Source organism: Rhineura floridana, chromosome 5 (assembly GCF_030035675.1).
Source record: "Rhineura floridana isolate rRhiFlo1 chromosome 5, rRhiFlo1.hap2, whole genome shotgun sequence".
Lineage (NCBI taxonomy): Eukaryota > Metazoa > Chordata > Lepidosauria > Squamata > Rhineuridae > Rhineura > Rhineura floridana.
Genome location: NC_084484.1, coordinates 87,459,512 through 87,477,700, shown reverse-complemented (window position 1 = coordinate 87,477,700; position 18,189 = coordinate 87,459,512). Strand labels below are relative to the sequence as shown.

General features: G+C 41.4%; 1 protein-coding gene across 11 annotated transcripts in view; it reads left to right on the top strand.

Annotated features, from left to right (window-relative positions):
- The window catches only part of DMD (dystrophin), a 2,032,119-nt gene that overhangs the window by 53,213 nt on the left and 1,960,717 nt on the right, over positions 1–18,189 (top strand). The gene's annotated exons all lie outside the window — the stretch shown is intronic.

Genomic DNA, 18,189 nt, shown 5'->3' with positions numbered 1-18,189 from the left:
GTCCTAATACTAGTATTCCCAGAGACTCTGAATACTGGTATTGTTATTCTCTTCACCGCTGCCACCATTTGTTACAGTTCCCCTTCAGCCTTGGTCATTACCTTACCCTCCCTTCTGGTCTGTGAAACCCCAGTCAAGGATCAGGCCTTTGGTAAACCAAATTAAGTATTTATTAAAGATAACAAAGCTAACAAGATTAATAAGATTTCTTCTTAAGGCACATAAGCATATGGTTTTACTCAATACTAATCCGAACTCCACCCCCCTCCTTCTCCACGCTCTCCTGGCAAACAACTCTCTCAAACCCCACCAAGCAACCCACTCTTTCTCTTCTCCCCCCAGATTCCACTCTCACTCTTCCTTTTATACGTTCAGCCATTTTAAACACTCAGCCAATCATCTAGCATTCTACTGCCCATTCACTCCCCCTCCTCTTTCACTCCACTTACCATGTATCTTCTAAACAACAACACTTACCATATATACATTAATATAGGAACATCACAGGCAACTCCCAAACCTGAGTGTTGTGCCTCCAAGTTAGTTAGAACTAGGTATGCCTTTCCTATCTACTATGTATTTCTATAAATAAAATAGCTTTTCTTATTTTACTAAGTCTTAAGTCTCAGTGATCTCAGTGCAGGGTAAAAGCCTGCCACTTAGGTAAACGCACACATTGGCACACACACATCTCAGACTGTTGACAATCTCTGCTAATATCTATACAAATTTACATAACATGCATCACCTGAACTCACATGATCTAGAGTTACCTTAGATCTTGCAACATTTGCAAATGAAAAGCAATAGGGTTTTATATTAGTTCTGATTGTCTATTGGGCTATCATAGGGTATGTATTTTTTGCCTTTTCTATGGCAAAAACTCCAACTTCAGTGGAATTTATGTGATGTGTTCTAACCATTTGAATGTGGCTAATGAATGCTTTATTCTTTCATCAGAACTTTAGCAGTAGTACTAAAATACTAATAAAAAAGGGAAAGAGAAAAATACTTTACATACATCATTCAGCTGTATTGTTAATTATAGATATAGATATAAAGGATAAATGGCATTTTGTCAAAAGTATTTTTGCCTACATTTTATACCTCCTCCTTGGTTTTCCAAGCTTGGCATGGAATGCTTGTCATACAGAATTAATTTGAAATGCTGCATTATCATAATCATCTTCTTCAAAATAAAAAAATAAATGTACTGCCTTCAAGTTGATTCTGACTTATGGTGACCCTATGAATAGGGTTTTCATGAGAGGCAGTGACTGGCCCAAGGTCACCCAGTGAGCTTCATGGCTATGTGGGGATTCGAACCCTTCTACTACCCCCTGTGTGTGTGTGTTTAGTTTTAATATTGTTTTAGGCTACTTAGACGTGAAGCAGCCAAGGCCAGCACCTTGTAGGCATTTTTTTAAAAAAGTAACTGAAATGTAATTGTAGTGATTACCTTTGAGAAAAAGCAAAGTAATCAGTTACTTTCAGAGCAATTGCAATTGTAACTGTAATTACTACTTTTTTTGCCAAGTAATTGTAACTGTAATTTATTACTTTTTAAAAGTAATCTTCCAAGCTCTGCATCAACCACAGTTGCTTGGCACATACAATTCAAACAAAACATTTATCCGAATGGAAATTAAGATAGATGGAGAGAATGTTTAATCTAGCCAACTTGATTCTGGCAAAAAAAAGGTTTAAGTGCCCTCAGGCCAGGCCAGTCACTAGAAGGTCATTGTAGGAAGAAAGGAGCCTAGTGTTGTGGAGATGTTAGATGGGAGCACTCAGGAGTAAAGATGGATGCCCCGGAAGGCTGCAATTCTAAACACACTTACTAAGGGACTAAGCCCCATAGAACTTAATAGGACTTTCTTCTCAGTAGATATGGTTTGGATTGTGTTGTTGGTAAAGCTTTGACCAGGGATCCTCTGCAAAGTATCTATATCCAAGTAGGGTTGGCAACCCCTGCCTAGAATGCCCTGCACCTACATTTTAACATGGCTGCTCCAAATTTCTTTACAGATTTGACCCTTCATTTCAGAAAGAGGCCTGAGAAATGAGTAAGAGTAAGAAGATTCTCTACTCTTTTCTGTCTACCCAGTGAGCTCCTATAAACTCACTTTGACAGCCAACCCGATTCCAGTGAATAAAAATTGACAGAGAGAAAACACACATGGCTTAATCTACCTTCATAGGCAGCAGCTTGGAAACAACAACAATTGCAGCCATGCTGCCCAGTATGTAAATTCTCTTTTACCACTATTGGACAAGAAACAAACAACAAGGTGCATCATCAGTGGGTTTAAGAAGGTTGAGCAGAGCACTTGGAACCACTGTTGTTGCTTCTATGGATGAAAGGGAGTGAGGATAAAGGTAAATGAAATGCAAATAGAAAAAGAAAAACAAAAGACAGTGATGATTTCTTAAATACAATACCATTCCAATCACAACAAGATTCCTACAAGTTAGACAGAAAACTAAGCATTCCACAACCAGTCAGGATTCCTAACCAAAAATATGAAAAATGAAGAAATATTTGTATAAGCATGACTATCAAATATGTTTATTATTTACACAACTGGTAAAGATATTTATAGTGCAATCCTACATTTACTGATTCAGAATTCTCTTTTACCACTATTGGACAAGAAACAAACCGTAATGCAAACAACAAGGTATGTCATCAGTGGGTTTAAGGGGGTTGAGCGGAGCACATGGAACCACTGTTGTTGTTTCTAGGTATGAAAGGGAGTGAGGGTAAAGGTAAATGAAATGCAAATGGAAAAAGAAAACAAAAGACAGTGATGATTCCCTAAATGCAGTACCATACCAACCACAACAAGATTCCTACGAGTAGGGCAGAAAACTCAGCATCCCACAACCAGTCAGGATTCCTAACCAAACACCAAAATGAAAAAAAATCCTGGCAGCCAGTTAGCCAAGGTCACAGAAATCTTCATGCAGCACAACCTGACCCAGGGGCTGCAGTTAGTGCAGAATGCTGTAGCACGATCGTTGACAAGAGTGAGACTCGATCAGCACATAATATCTGTGCTCTGATATCTATGCTGGTTGCTGATTTGCTACCAGGCCAAGTTCAAGGTGTGGTTTCCAGGTTACGGGTGCCACATAGTACTTGTTCTGCTCTTACAAGAAATCAGTCCTTTAGTGTGGCAGCACATATGCTTCAGAAGTCCCTGCCTATTGACATGAGCAGCTGCCTTCATTGTACTCTTTTTGGAACGTGCAAAAACATTTTTGTTTAGGCAAGCTTACCCAGGCAGGTAGAAGCTATTATGGTTTTATCTATTTTAACTCATTGTTGGTTTTATTATTTTGAATATTTTTAAATACCAGTCTTTAACTGTTTTTGCCAATAATTTTGTTTTAATTCCTTCTGTAAACTGCTTTGAGATTTTTTTACAATAAATCAGTATATAAATGTTGTAAATAAAATACATAAACAAATTTTGGGGTCACTGTGGCCTTTGGGTCTCTTTCCATTTTTAGGAACAAAAGAATCTGCCTTATACCTACTCAGGCCATTTGGTGCCATCTAGTACTGACTGATGACATGGACTAGCATTGGCTCTCCAGGATTCCAGGCAATAGTCTTTTCCAGAGATTGAATTTTGGACCTTTGCATGCTAAGCATGTGCCCTACCATTTTAAAAACAAAACAGCAACAGACTAAAAAGATTAAAACACATCCATGTGTATGTGTCTGGATAGGCTTGCCTGAACAAAAATGTTTAAAGTAGGTGCAGAAAAGAATATAGCAAAAGGGCCTGCCTGATGTTAATAGGCAGGGAGTTCCAAAAAGTAGGCCTGCCACTCTAAAAGAACAATTTCTTTCAAGTGTGGAATGAGTATTATGTGGCATCTGTTACAGGGCAAGTTCCATAGTTCAAAATGCTCAAGTGGGTACTTATGGGGTAACGCAGTTCATAAGTAAACTGGTCCCAATCTGTTAAGGGCTTTATATACTAGTTGTAACACCTTGAACTTGGCCTGACAACAAATTGGCAACCCATGCAAATCTCTGAGCAGAGGTGTGATATGCTGACAGGGTGTCACTCCGTTCAGCAATCCTGCTGCAGCATTCTGCACTAATTGCAGTTTCCAGGTCAAGTATAAGGTAAGCTGCCCATAGAGTGCATTGCAGGAATCCTGTCTTGAAGTCACCATTGCCTGAACTACTGTAGTTGGACTCTCCTGGTCCAGGAACAGTCATAGACTAGGTGCCGCTAATAAAAGGCACTTCCAGCCACTGAGACTTTCTGGGCCTCCAGTGACAGAGTTGGATCCAGAAGCACCTCCAAACTGTGTGAATGACAAATGTAGCAGTTTATATTATCAAAATTATATCAAGGCATCTCCCAAAAGGCTACAATAGGGTCAGGGAATTACCAGAAACATATGCCAGAAAATCTGGACTTTCCTTAGTAATAGGGACAGCTGGGGCATAGGTTGTGACAATTAGAAAGCTAGTTAAACATTTGACATTTTAAGGAAGGGAAATTAACTGAAAAGGCAACTTGAGATAACATATTGCATCATTTTATGATATTGCTCTCCATCCATAGTTGAAACCACGTGAATGTCTTTTGTCCTGAAGTGGAAAAGTTCCTTTCCTGTCTTCCAAACTCAGTGTCTTATTGGAAACATGCACTTTCTAGCTATTTTAAAAGTTTGGCCTTAGTTAAACTATGTGGAATGGCATTAATCTCAGTAGACTATGGCTTTCTGTATGTTGCTTCTAAGTAGCATTGAATGGTTGCTGGTACTATAACAGTCTACCTCCGGCATTTGACTGGAAACTGTGCATTTAGTGCCACTTAATAAAAAACAAGCTTGTTACTTTACATGGTTCCCAGTTCATATACTTCTACAAGTATATATTATAACATTTACATTGCTTATGATGGAGTCGTCATCTGATTTGAGCAACAATACTTTCTTTGTATGGCATAGGATATCATTATCGGGATAATTTACAAAAAAAGAGCATTAATTAGAAAACATTTTGGTGGAGATAGGGTGTTGATCTATGAAACTATATTTTAGCATGAAATGAAAATATGTCAAATGAATTAATATTCAGTTTACTGATAGTGCAGGCACTCCCTTAGCATGTGCGGGGCCTGGGGCAAAAGCATAGTTGGGGGCCCCCCACATTTGCTCTGGGTCACCGTCTTGGTCTTGGCCAAGTTGCCGTAGGTGCGCAGGCACCAGTCCCAGAACTGCCAGCCCAGCTCGCTGTCCCCGGGGCGGCTACCGCTCGCTGACCGCAGCAGGAGCAGCAGCGGCTTTGGCATGGCAGGTGGGCAGGCAGGCGAGCGAGCCCCTGTCCCAGGTGGAGAGAAAGAGAGCGAGCGAGCGCTGCACCCTGCCTGGCATGGTGAATGCGAGCAGGCAGAGAGGGAGGAGCTGGCTGGTGAGCAGATCACCAAGCGTGCCCCCCCCAAAGCGTGTGGCCCGGGGCAAATGCCCCGCTTCCTGGTGCCTAGGGGTGGCTCTGTGATAGCCAACCTAGAAGTGATGTGGTGGATCCTTGAGCAGGGTTTTAAAATGTTGGTAAGTGGGAGGTGAAGGAAGGGTAGGATTGGGACAATGGCACTGGGGTGGTTAACCATTTTCTCCATGGTTGAAATTGCTGCTCCAGAGCTGCTGTTTGCCTCTCAGGGCAAAGCATACAGATACCATCCTTCTATGTTTTGTAATGGTGATGTTTTGTAATGTTTCATGAAATCAAATCCTGAGTGCTTCAGGGATGAAAGGGCTATTGAAATTGACTACTTCTGTTAGAGCTGTCACTTCCAATCACAGCCAACTATTTTGTGTCAACATTTTATGGTGTTGTGCTTCTTGATGGCCATCAGCTTGTATCCCTTTTTTTTTGCTCCAGTAAAAGTCAGTATGGTGTAGTGGTTAGAGTGTTGGACTGTGACTGGGAGACCAGGGTTCAAATCCCCACACAGCCATGAAGCCCACTGGGTGACCTTGGGCCAGTCACTGCCTCTCAGCCTCAGAGAAAGGCAATGGAAAAACCCCTCTGAATACTGCTTACCATGAAAACCCTATTCATTTTCAATGCCCCTCCCAAGTAACACTGTATTAATCGTACAACATCATTCCTATGAGTATTAGTGGGAAGAGGAAACAGACCATAAACTGGCGACTGTGGAGCCATGAAATTTTCCTCTAATCTTCCTCAGAATCATACTACATCATGATGAACATCATTCTTGAAGGTGGGGAAGTAGCCCTAAAGCAGTGGCCAACTAGAGACTGATTGGGGGAAGGTACTATTTTTTCTTACCAAGAAAAGGTATTTTCCAATCCATGGAGAATGCATTTGGAATGGCTCCCTCCCCATACACTAATATTAGGGAAAATATTTGACTTGAACATGCTGTTCGTGATTTCTGCATGAAAAATCTCTGATTTTTTTTTTTTTTGCAGTGCCCTTATCCATGGCAACAATTCAAAAGCATAGAAGAAAATGTTAGGTCATAAACATTCTACAAAGGAAACGTGTTGATGATGTGACAATATTTTAGCATTATGCAATACCATTTTCTAACCTCACCCTAATCTTTACACTGGTTATTGTGTGCTCTGGCTATATAGTGTGTGTCAACTTCAGGTCTGAAATCCTATGTCTTGTTATGCGGAGAACTCGTTCATTTTACCAGAACTCATGTTTGTGAATATTAGCATTTTAAAGCCTGTATCAGAATGAATTCTTGGTGCCAATGTGCCCTGCACATACCAAGGATAACTCCGGGATCTTACGGTTCTTTACTAGCAGCTTCCATTTTCCCAGACTGTAAATCCCCCCATAATTGAAATATTCTGGACCTTAATGCAAGTTAATGCATTTCCCCCCTTTCTTTCACTTTAGAAAGTAGATGAACCAAGGAGTGCTTGTGAACTGTGGGAAATCCTGTGTCCTATGTTACGTGTTCATTTTACATTGTTTTTCAGAAAATCATCTGGCTCTGAAAGTGAGACTAAAATGTAAAAGTTGCTGGGGTTTCCTGCTTCTGCTAAGCTGTGGGGAAAGGGACAACAAAGGAGGAAGAGAAATGCAAATACTAGCATTATATTCTCAACACATCCATTTATTACCAACAAAATTTAGTACTCGCTTAACTGATAACATCCTCCTGTGTCTGAATCCAAAAAAAGCTTAATTTTGAATAGAAAAATTTTGTAGTTTGCAGCTTAAGATATGGTCTCTAGTTATAATTTCTAGCAGATAGTTTTCAATATTTACAAGGCTTGTTTTATTGTTTTATATTATTATTTGTATTATTTTAAATTGTTTTTAGATTTTTAAGTGCTTTTTACGGTTTTAAGGTTGTGCATAGTTTAATTGTATTTTAATTGTATGTTTTTCTATGTTTTTAACTACATGTAGTTCTATTTGTAAGCCGCCCTGAGTTCCAGTTTGGAAGAAGGGCGGGGTAAAAATAAAGTTTCAATTCAATTCAATATTTGAGAGCAGATGAATTTAAAACAAATTACATGCTTCCAAACTTAATAGGAAACTGAATATTATTTAATTTTCAGGTAGCAGAGCAAAGGAGGCAGCTGGAGTGGAGGAAATGGACTTTTTAACATCTACACCTTCCCCTCAAGCTCTTTTACTATCAATGCCATTGGGAAAATAGTCAGCTAGGTGTGGGCAGAGGCTGCAAGTAATGGACAGACCTGTGGAAGAGAAGTTTCTGATGCCAGGAATGCTGCTGTCATCATGTTTGCTTGAACTTGAAAGGAGCATGGGAGACCCTAAAACAAGTAGGGATGTAGAGGGATTATTGAAGTCCTGTACTACTGTTTGCCAATGTCAAATGACTTGTGATTTTGCAAACTGGAAGCCTCTCCTTTCCTTGGATAAAGAAGACATTGCTTCCTTCTTCTCCAGTGGTGTCCCTCCACCCAGCAAACACTGTTGCCTTATTTTAGCAAGATGGGGATGTGACCCACCCTTCATTTGCCTTCTGATACTACCTGGTCACTGCAAAGTTTTGCACCACCTTCCCTCTCCAAACTCCTCCATGTGTTGGTTTTAGTGAGAGAATAGTAGTTTGGGCATAGTGGCTAGCTGGGATTTTGAAAATGGTGCTGAAAATGAAGTGGGTAGGGAGGAAGCCACACTGTGTAAACTGTTTCCCTCTTCCCCACTCCATTAATGGCAGGTAGGGATGGGATCCACTGGCTGGTGATGCTTTGAAAGTTTTCCATTGATCTAACAGGCTGTTTTGATTTAAGTTCATTCTTTGTCTGCTATCTATTGTTTTTACTGGTCCACTTTTTTCTTCCTTAAAATGTCAATATTAACAGTTTCAATAAATGGAAAAATCAATATTTTGAAAGGAGAACAGTTTCTCCTCCTCCTCTTCTCTTATAGGCTCTTATAGGTTTGGCTTACTTCTTCCCCACTTGGAATTGGATTATTCAAATGAAGGGAGGGGAGAGTGAGAGAGAGAGTTGTGCTGCAAGTAGAATCAATAAAAGAATATATTGAGGAAATATTCAAGGAGGGGGAGAAGATCTGGTGTCAGGAGAAAGCTGCTGAAATTCAGAGCAAACAGGATTGCTCCACAAAGATGGAGAATATGTGGACCATTGAAAAATCAGTGCTAAATTCAAATTCAGTGAAATTCTTACCCATCCCTAATGGCAGCTGACCATCCAGCACTCAGTGTGGCTTTGATTCTAAAGTGCTACCATTTCCCTTGTTTGCTTCCACTTTAGATCTGAGTCATGACTCCAGATTATTTTCATGAGTGATAGACAGCACCCTAGGCGCCATCTAGAGCAGGGGAAAGGATCCTTTGGGACCCGCCCAGACATGGAGGGGCTGTGGGGCCTCAGATTTCTGCAGATATGTCTCTGCCATCAGCTAATGGCAGTAAGGGTAGCCTGTGTTTTTAGGAAAATACTGAACCCCTCCTTATTTTAGTAACTTTGGAATATATATGACATGATCTCGAACTGTAAATACAGGAAGAGGGAGCTCTAACCACTCCTGCAGTGAATCATTTGAGCTATCTTGGTGGGGCAAATGCATAAGTTCTCCCATCTTGATCTTCAAGTATCATGTGACCTTCGTGTGAAACTTCCACTTCTGCCTCTGTTGTGTGCAAAAGAGCCCTTACGAGGTTTAATGAGAAATTCCCTCTTCTGTTCCTGACATTCAAGTTCTGGAAGCATTGCTCAATTACATTCTTGGTTTCCTAAAGTGCTGCTGCTGCTATGTTTATCTTCCTGCCTAGAATAGTCCTGCAGTCCCTTCTAAAAAAAACACCACACTTAAATTTCCTTTTTTCCACTTGGTATCATCTTACTGACAGCTCTGTTATCCTCAGATTGCTGTTGGGTTTCTACATTTGTTGTTCTTAAAGTTTCCCATGAAAAGCCGGTAGGTTATGGTTCTAAACTGTGCGTCCGCTTGACATACTATTTTCTATGATCACGGGTTTCTTTATTTTTAAATGCAGGGCACGTAATAGGTTTTTAATTCCCTAAATGTACACAGTAGCACTGAAGAGTAGCATAAAGCGCAGCTAGCATTTTTGCTAAACTTCAAGGACCACAAACCAGAACGCAAAATGGTGGCTCAGAGTTTGGAGACAATTATCTCCTGTGTCCCATAAATCATACACAGGAGTGACTTGCATATATGAGTACAAATCTACATTTGTTATTTCATATCAGGGTTTTGAACACAAAAATAAAACTGGTCAGCAGCACTGCAGAAATTCATGCTTAAATACAACCAAATTATGTTTATATTTTACAGTGACACTGATAAAACCAGCCATGGAAGTGATTTTTTAAAAACTTGCTATGGTTAAATTATTGGGAGTCTGATCTATTGCATATAACCCAGATATGTCCCAATATATCCTGATCTACCTTTTACCTAGTATTACTTTAAATCATACAATATAATCTGCATCCTGAAGTGGTACATTCCAGGATATGCTAGACTGCATGTACCAAATTGCATCTTGTTATGGTTTCCTTCCTTATTAAGGAGTTTTGTCTGAGGGACAGTCATCCAGGCAGAAGTGGCTTGCCTGGTGTGGTGAAGCCGCTCTGCTAGCTTCCAAGCAGGAGGATCACTGTTGTTTACTGGGAGGAGGACCAGCAGGGAGGTCAGTGCAGTGCAAACACATAGGCAGGAGCACAGTATCGACCCTGCCAATGCCTTTGTACCATGCTGACCTCCTCGCTGTCTCCCTCCTGGTAAGCAAGAGACCTGCTGTACCAGGAAGTTAGTGTACTGGCTCAGTCTTCTCAACAAACCACTTCTGCATACAGAAATAGGGATTTCACATGGTGTAAATGAAACAGTATGAGAGCCAGTGTGGTGTAGTGGTCAGAATGTTGAACTAGGACCTGGAAGACCAGCATCCAAATCCCTACTCAGCCATGAAGCTTGCTGGGAGACCTTGGACTAGTCACAATCTCTCAGCCTAACCCACCTCGCAAGGCTGTTGTGAGGATAAAATGGAAAGAGAGAGAACCATGCTCCTGGGAGGAAAGGTGGGATATAAATGTAATAAATACATATTTAGTGTGGAGTTGAAATGTGTCCCACCCAATTTTGCCATCCCATTCATACATTACAATATATATTTTAGTGACTTTAGTTATGAATAAGAGGCTGAATCTTTTCCCCCAATGACTGGTGATAGCTCTTCATTCTCCCTGCAGTAGCAAGGTTGGCTTCCAGGATGTATACAATTGTCTAGCGATGGAACTTCCTGGTTTGTTTTGACCCCCCCCCCCTCTCTGGAGCAGAGGTGAAAACTAGCCATAAAAAATAATGGTGAATTTTAGCATGTTGGGTATCTGTCACTGGATAACAGCATGCCTAGCAAACAAAGGTGAGCCGGAGAGGTTCACTAAACTTTTTTATCTCCTCCGACCCCAGAAACCTTTCATTCTGATGAAAATAATTTGTTGAAGAATCAAGCTGAAAGTACTAAGTTGCAAGTGCTGTCTGTCAGAGAAGAAATATGGGGTGTTACATACTGTTTAGATTGTCATCTGAAAACTTATTTCTGCATGTTAACATTGGTGTACATGAACCAGAAAACAATCAGCTCAATGAAATGCATAGCAAATATGAAACATGTTCTTATGCAAGAAGCCTAAAATGTTGACTAAGTCATCCTTGCAGATTAAGTAGAGAATTCATCCATTGCATCCTCCATAGTTTTATGGTAATTGTGAAGGAATAGGATGTTCAGCCATCTTCTGTTTTTGTTTTTTTCTTTGAACATAGTTGCTTTTTGCTTTAGTAGGAACTGCATAGCAGGGTTAAAAGTACAAGAGGATGTTTTGCTCAGCAAGCTCTCACAGGATGTTCAAAACTGTGTACTTCCTTCACAAGAGCTTTCCCATGAAAAACTGGAATAATATCTTTAGTAAAACATCAGCCCTGTTCAGGCAGTTCTTGATGCGGAAATGAATGTGTGTAGTACAGAGGGTGTAGAGTATACCCATTGCCTGCACCCTCCAAGCTCCATGCATTGAAAGTTCCATTTGCACAGACACTACACACAATCTGTAGTGTGGATAAACAGAGGATATAGATTGTGTGTCTGGAGGTCTATGCATGTGAGCATTGTACCAACAAGACCTGGAGATCAGGAAGGGGGGCAGGGCCACACACACAAGTTTACGTTGCTGATAGCCTGCACAGGCCTATTGTCTCCGAGCTAAAAGTGTACTTATGGTTAATCAGACAACAAGACCTTTACGTAGTTGAAGCTCCAGACTTCTGTAAGCCTGTCCTGGCAAGTTTATGCTAGCTTTAGGTCACCCCTAGGTTATCCATGTCAGCCTGGATCACAGCCTTTAATATCAAGTATAACATAAATATACTGCAGGAAGTTATAAATCCAAATCCAGGTACTACTGTACCATGCAATGTTTCTGCATGAACTCTCTCTCCTCCTTTAATGTATAATGCCTGTCTTCCAGAGGCTGCATTATGCTGTTGTTGGTCTTAAATAACCTTTTGAGAAAGAGTTGCTATGGTAAGAATAGTTGGTTTGCTCACAATCTTATGATAGATCTAAAGAACCTTATGTGAAGTTGTGAAATAGAATTTGTTATGGGTGCAAGAAGAGAGGCAATCAAATATATTTTGGTGCCTGAGGTTTAGTGGGAAAATACAAATGGTGCTTTTCATGGTGAAAAAACAGCAATAAACCAAATGGCTGTCAAGTTCAATGTCTCTTTAATAAGTTCAAAGAACGCTGTCAACTTCAATGTCCCAAAATCTGCCACCTGAGGTAAGCTCACCTTGAGAATGTAATCTTGTCCTTTCTGCTCCCATTTAGTGAATTAGAAATTTGAAATAATCCACTTGAATTATTATTTTCCAATAGGCAGAATAATACTTAAAGCACTTGGGGTTTTTTTTAATACAGCTTTTTTAAATGAAAAGAATTTCAGTACCATTTCTGGTGAGAGAATTTTAGGAGGTGATAGAATTCAGAGCTGTGGACCTACTGAGAAAAAAAACCCTATGTTCAGATATTTTAGAACATTAAGCTCTAGCAGACCTGACTGCTAATTTTACTAGTCCAAACTTATTTTCTACATGACTGAATCCAGAGATTAAGTTTCAGCCTATTACTTTAAAATAAGATTGGGTCTGAAGAACATGCAGAGAGTTAGGGACAAGATTTCACCTTTATCAAACTGAACACCTCTATAGTGCACATTGTGACTTCGACTAGAATAAATTAAAATGTGTTACACTATATTCCAATACTGTTCTTGTATTTAACTTCATATGCTCTCTCAGAGCAAGTTATCAAACTCTACCATGCCTTCATTTATTGGAGGTCTTTTCCAACACGTGCAGGTATATTAAAAACAACCATATAATAGCATTTTGCCACCCAGGGTTGTTTATCCTTGCCTAGAGTATTTTCTCACTATTGGGGTGTTTTGTGGATGTGCCCCTTCTTATGGATAGATACATTGACTGGTCCATTAAGCAAACTGAAGGAGAAAATAAAAATAATACAATATCAACTTTAACCTAGAACTGTTTTATCTGTCTGTGTTCTTGTTGTGTATTTGAAGATTGTTTAGCATCTTTGTGGATGTGATCTGATAAGTTCTGAAGTTAGCAATATACAAAAAGCCTTTCCTTTTGGATATGTTAGGAACTTCAAATGGTTTTATTTGATTGCTAAAATTAAAATTAACGTAGCTATTCAGGCATCATTTCTTCCTTATTATTTTAGAACCTTAACACAAACAGGAAGAGCTAACAAAAACCCCTTGCATTTTTTAACAGAAGAAACAATCTGTGATATTTGCATAAATATATATTAATCAACATGTCAAATTAGGTCTTTAATTGAAGGTCAGTGCACTTAAGCATCTTCTCTTCTTATATTTCCAGTAAAGGATATGGTTGTCATAATCTTGCATTTCATTATTCCTATGCTTGATAAATAAACTCAATTTTCAGTGTAGCAGATAACTCATGATCTTCCTTCTCTAACAGAGCAATCCAAACCATAGGAAGTGAACGTAATAATAATTTACAATTATGCCAGTGTAACTACACCTATTCCAAACTCCATTCAGGAGTGGAGCTACTGTTGGCTGAGCCAGTCTAAGCCTGGCAGAAGGAAAGCAAGCCTTTAAAATAGAGTTACACTGTGAAAGAGGTTAGTGTAAAGTAGCCTTTCTCAACCTTTGGGTCCCCAGATATTGCTGTACTACAACTCCCATCAGCCACAGCCAACATGGCCAACAGTCAGGAATTATGGGAACTGGTGTAAGGTGAAAATTCCACTAGGTTGCTAAGGCATGTGACTGAGCTGAACAGAGTTTAGAATACTGGTGAGTCTCCATCTGACTTGACCCCCCTATGTCCCTGGGATGCCTCCTTTCTGGGACTTGCCCTGGTTGAGCCAGGATGGAACACTTGCACCAGCATATCTCCACCTGAGCTTGGATGAGGGACTTCCCTTGGTGTAGCCCCAGCTGAGTCCAAGCTCACCTTGAGTCCAACCACAGCTGAGTCCAGAAGAACCGCCTATTCCAAACTCCCCTTATCCTGGCGGATCTTGGGTTTGGATTGCTCTCTTACTCTGGCAATATTAGTTAGTTTTCCCATATCCTCAAGAGCTACTTATTCAAATGTCTTCTGTTTAAAGAATTTGTTATATATTCAGCTGTTATCAGTATTTTACATCAAAGTTTTATTAAAGCTCATGCTGTTCTTGAGTTCTGGGAAGAGGACTGAATATGCAATATTGGGATTTGTAGCCCAAAAGTCCACTTTTTGATGGACATAACTTCCTAGTAAATGTACGTAGGATTCACCCTCAGACTGTAATCTTGAGCCCACTTATGTGAAAGTAAACCTCTTTTGAGTCAAGGTGACTTACTTTTACATACATATGATTACATTGTTAGTCTGTTTTTCTTATTCAAAGCTGAAGTCTAAAGCACATTGGCCTGGTTCAGGCATAAACAGAAACCATGATTTTTCTACTATATGAACAAGTGTCAGCAAGACTTGGGCTTGTGCACACCAGTCCCTCTTTTTCATGCACAACTGGCTCTATCATTAGTCAAGTTGAGCCCCTTATCTCAGGTCAGTGGATCAGGAGTGGTGGGCCACTGCTATCTCTGGCTGCCTGCCACTGCTATCTCTGGCTGCCTGCCATGGTGGCCATTGCTTAGGACTGCAGAAGAGTGGCTAACATTGCTCCTATGAGGAACAGTCTATCCACAGAGTGGGGCATTGTGGCAAGGTAGCCTCAGAGCCTTGCTGTAACTGTAGCAAATACAGTTTATAGTTTATTTATTTCATTTGTTAGTTGCCTCATTTCTGGAGGTGTATAGGTAGGTGACTTAAAACAGGAATTAAATTTTAAACAGCATTTGCCAGTGTAGCAAAATGATGGTGGCTCAGACTCTTTCTGGAGCCATGTTGCCCATAATGCTTTACTCTGAGGAAGGACCATACATTTTAATGAGGGATGGCGCTGGAGAGTCCAAGGCCACTCACTCTCCCTATTTAAAGCAGGAGGAGGAAGTTGTTGCAGGACTGGTCCAAGACGTTTTGCTGCTTGAAGTGAATGACTAGATATCACCTCTCCCATTCCATATGCAAAAGCTGACCAGACTGGCAGTTGATTCTTATGTCATCACTCGCAATGAGGCAGCATCTTTCACTGCACCTGAAGCCAATAGGCTAGCTTAGCAGGCACAATGCAAGCCACATGGCACATACAATTTTGTCCACTTTCCTTTAGTGACTATTGCCTATTAAAGTACTGCCTTGTAGTCGGAAGTTGAAATTATGTTCAACTACGATATAGAACAGTGTTTCTTTTGTTTCTGTTATGCACATTCAGTGTACTTTGAGATCATGTCTTTCTGCCCAGGTTGTGATTGCATATTTTGCGTTTGTTATGTATACAGATTGCTGTGTATACCACCTCTGAAAAAGTAAAGAAATGGGTTGGATAATTTAAAACAGATAAGAGAATCCTGAACCTTGGAAAGAAAATAGTACTGAAGCTGAGGATATTGCAATATGTGGTAATTGCTGGAGAATACAGTCATTCAGAATTACAGAATATTGTTAAACTGCAGATATTAAAATAGAAATAAACAATAGCTTCAATATCAGTAGACGTGGAGACCTACAAATGTGCTCATTAACAGAAAGCATATATTTTCGTTGGACACATGCATTTGGAGTGACTGCACTGTGAGAGATGAGAGGGCTCAGAACAACTAGAAAGTTGAGTACTCCCTGTTGGATTTCTGCTCTGCAGGTTGTCACGTCTTGCAGGACTGGGCCCCCAGGTAACTCAGCCAGCTGTTGCTGATATCATCCACCTGTCCCTTCCCTGAAGGATACATACATAAGCTGGCTGGCTTAAGTGGCTCCTGTTTTGCAGATTGCCTGGCTTTTTGCGGGTCTTCAGTCATGTGCCTGGGAGAGAGGACTCAGAGCCAAGTGGGGAGACTTGAGGGGGGCCCAGTTAGTGTAGTGACAGGTAAAGGGAGATATGGCATTATGAGGAGGATTTGCCAGGTTAGGGGCACGCGGCCCAGGCAGTTAACAACTGTGCCTTTTCCGATCCTCCCCACACCCGCAGGTTTGTTGGTTGCCCTATCTGCCAGCTCTCAGACCTCCAGATGCTGCTTCTAAACGCCAGATCGGTGCATAATAAGATCTCCCTCATTTACGATTTAATAGTGGATGAGGCAGCTGATCTGGCATGTATAACCGAGACCTGGGTGGGTGAACAGGGAGGGGTCAGTCTCTCCCAGCTATGCCCACCAGGGTACCTGGTTCAGCATCAAGGTAGATCTGAGGGTCAGGGAGCGGGGTTGCTGTGGTCTATAGGAGCTCCATCTCCCTCTGCAAGCACCCTGTCCATGTGACTAATGGTCTGGAGTGTTTGCACCTTGTGTTGGGTCAGCGGGACAGACTGGGGATTCTGTTGGTGTACCGTCCACCCCGCTGCCCAACAGACTCCCTAGCTGAGCTGACGGAGGTGATCTCGAGTGTACTGTTGAGATCCCCCAGACTGTTGGTTCTGGGGGATGTCAACATCCATGTTGAGGCCACCTTATCCAGGGCGGCTCAGGATTTCATGGTCTCCATGACAACCATGGGACTGTCCCAATATACCATTGGCCCAACACGTGTAGCAGGCTATACTCTAGACTTGATTTTTGCAACTGGATATGGAGATGGTGATCTGAATGTGAGAGGCCTTACATCAGTCCCTCTGTCATGGACAGATCACTGCTTGCTGAACTTTAGACTTACAGCGGCTTTTCCCCTCTGCAAGAGTGGGGGACCTATTAAGTTGGTCCGCCCCAGAGAATAATGGATCCGGATGGTTTCCAAAGGGTTCTGGGGAGTTTTCCAGCTGATAGGGCTGGCGCTGCTGTCGAAACCCTGGTTGAACTGTGGAATACAGAAATGACCCGGGCGGTTGACATGATTGCTCCTGTGTAGAGCTCGTACGGTTCCATGGTATACCCCAGAGCTGAGAGCAATGAAACAATATAGGAGACAGCTTGAATGCAGATGGAGACGAACTCCTGGTGGATGCAATTACACACTGGTAAGTGCCTATGGTAAGCTGTATTTAGGGGCAGTGAGGGCAGCAAAAAACCCAATATTTTGCTGCCACTATCAAATCATCAATCTGCTGTCCAGTGGAGCTCTTCAGAGTTGTCCGGGGGCTATTACACATTGGCCCCAAGGACATGGTAGAACCATCTGTGTAATTGGGTGTAATTGGGCCTTCCACTTTGTAGTTTTACTCGGAGTCTGCAGAACTATTGATTTAAAAAAAAACATTTTTCAAAATATTTGAGAGACTGCATATTTTGCTTTTTTGAAGCATATGGTTGCTTTTTAGATATGCTAGGATTTTGTTGGCTTGATTTGTTGTAAATGGTGTTGTTTTTATTTGTATTTTGTATTTATGTTTTTCTATTTGTGTGTAAGCTGCCTTGGGGGCCTTTTGGGTCAAAAGGCGGCCTAGAAATAAACCATAACATAACATCTGAGGCCCGCTGTAATGAATTTGCTAGGCACTTCCAGGATAAAATCTTTAGCATCCACCAGGACTTAGTCTCCAGTTGAAACAAGTGAGGTATCCAGAGCACAGCCTTGTCCCAATTTCTTGGATGTGTTTCAGTTGGCACATATTGAGGACGTTGACAAGGTGCTTGGACAGGTTCATGCAACCACTTCTGTGCTGGATCCTTGCCCTTCTTGGCTAATAAAAGCTAGCAGGGATGGAACAGCTGGCTGGGCCAGGGAAGTGATTAATGTGTCTGTGCGAGAGGGGGTGGTCCCTGACTGCCTGGTATCCTTCTGGGAAGACTGGCTGAGTTGGGAGTGGGAGGGCCTGCATGGCGGTGGTTCCGCTCCTACTTGGCGGGTCGGCTCCAGAAGGTGGTGCTTGGGAAACATTGCTTGGCACCCTGGATTCTCCAGTATGGGGTTCGGCAGGGGTCAGTTCTGTCCCCCATGCTGTTCAACATCTACATGAAACCATTGGGTGTGGTCATCTGGAGCTTTGGAGTGCGTTGCCATCAGTATGCTGATGACACGCAGCTCTATTTCTCCTTTTCATCTTT